Source organism: Pristiophorus japonicus, unplaced genomic scaffold, assembly GCF_044704955.1.
Source record: "Pristiophorus japonicus isolate sPriJap1 unplaced genomic scaffold, sPriJap1.hap1 HAP1_SCAFFOLD_377, whole genome shotgun sequence".
Lineage (NCBI taxonomy): Eukaryota > Metazoa > Chordata > Chondrichthyes > Pristiophoridae > Pristiophorus > Pristiophorus japonicus.
Window position 1 is genome coordinate 137,291 of NW_027253620.1, and position 2,022 is coordinate 139,312.

Consider the following 2,022-nt stretch of genomic DNA (forward strand, 5'->3'; position numbering starts at 1 on the left):
GTGTTGAGCCAAGTAAAATAGGCATTAGCAGAGGCCTTGTCCATGATTTTCTAGTCCACTTTGGTTATGCGCATGGTGCCGGAGGATTGGAGGGCTGCTAACGTCGTACCCTTGTTTAAGAAGGAAAAAAGGGATATGCAGAGCAATTACAGGCCTGTCCGCCTAAACTCAGTTGTGGGAATAGTATTGGAAAAAATCGAGAAAAAAAGGATAAATATATATTTGGATAGGCAAGGATTAATAAGGGAGAGTCAGCAAGGATTGTTAAGGGTAGATCGTGCTTGACTAACCTAATTGAATTTTTTGAGGATGTAACCAACAGGGTCTATGACTGTAGTGCATACGATGTAGTGTATATGGACTTTAGCTAAACTTTAGATTAAGACCCGCATGGTAAACAGGCCATGAAGGTTAAAGCCCATGTGATCCAGGTTAAAGTGAGAAGTTGAATCCAAAATTGGCTTGGAGGTAGGAAACAAAGTGTAATCGTTGATGAATGTTCTTGTGAGTGGAAGGATGTTTTCAGTGGGGACCCACAGGGCTCAGTACTGGGTCCATTGCTTTTTGTGGTATCTACCAACGATTTATATTTGAATAAACGGAGTATGATTAAGAAGTTTGCAGACGATTCTAAAATTGTCTGTGTAGTTGATGATGAAGAGGAAATTCATGGGCTGCAGTAGGATATGAATCTACGGGTCAGCTGGGCAGAGCAGTGACAAATGGAATTTATTTCAGAGAACTGTGAGGTGATGCAATTTGTGAGGGCATTTTTGTCCTACCCTTTTTCATTAAGGGCACATGATTGGACTGAGCCTTCCGGATCTCTCGTTCAATGCCTCCCACTGTTCCGACATTGATTAACCCAGAAATAGCCGTTTCCAGTCCTCTGTGGCCAAATCACCCTTAACTTAGCAAAAATATATTTTCCCAAATTTGGGACATTTATTCAGGCCTATACTTGACCTTATCCATAACAAACTTAAATGTGTCTGAATTATGGTCACTGGTACCCAAGCGCTCTCCCACTAATACCCCTTCAACCTGCCCAGAATCATTTCCCAAAACAAAATCCAAAACCGCCCCGTCTCGAGTTGTGCTTGTTACATACTGACTGAAAAAGTTCTCTTGAATGCATTTTAAGAATTCCACAACCTCGATACCATTCACACTATATTTGTCCAAATCAATATTTGGATAGTAAAATACCCTACTATTATTACCTTATGGTTTTTGCACTTCACAGCAATTTGCCTATATTCCTTGCTCCTCTATTCCACGCCCACTATTTGGGGGCCTTTATTACACGCTCAACAGTGTGATCGCCCTTTTGAATTTTTCAATTCGACTCATATGGCTTAATTTGATGGTCCCTCTAACATATCTTCGCTCCTCACAACTGCAATAGTTTCTTTAATCAGTACCGCGTTGCCCCCTCCCTTTTCTATCTTATAATTCCAGTTTTATTTAATTGAATTTGCTGCCATGGTGGGATTTGAACTCATGGCTCTGGAACATTATTCCTGGGCTCGAGGTTACTAGTCCAGTAACATAACCATTATGGTGGGCCGGGGAAATGTGCTCCATTACTGTCGGACAAAAAGTGTTGGATTGACATGGGTTAAGTGAAGCTGACTGTAATTAATGTCAGTCTGCACGAGTTAACTGATGCTGTTTGTTCAGTGACTGCAATTAATGGCATTCTCGATGGATCCTAATGTATGTGTGCATGGTTTCCCTCATCTATTAATAAGGAATTCCTTTCAAAGCATTATCGCACAGTAACAGTTGGAGTTTTACCTATGACACGAAGAGGAATCAGAACACTGCTCCACAGAGAGGCAGTCAGAATCTGCATTCTGCTAAATTGGAATATTACAACAATGGATTGGAATCTGAAAACATTAGATTGGAATGTTACAGCAATGGACAGGAGATTCATCTGGGAGTTTGACATTCTTTATGAATATTAACATATAATTCCATTACACACACAGATAGAATTGGCACTTCGCGCTTTTA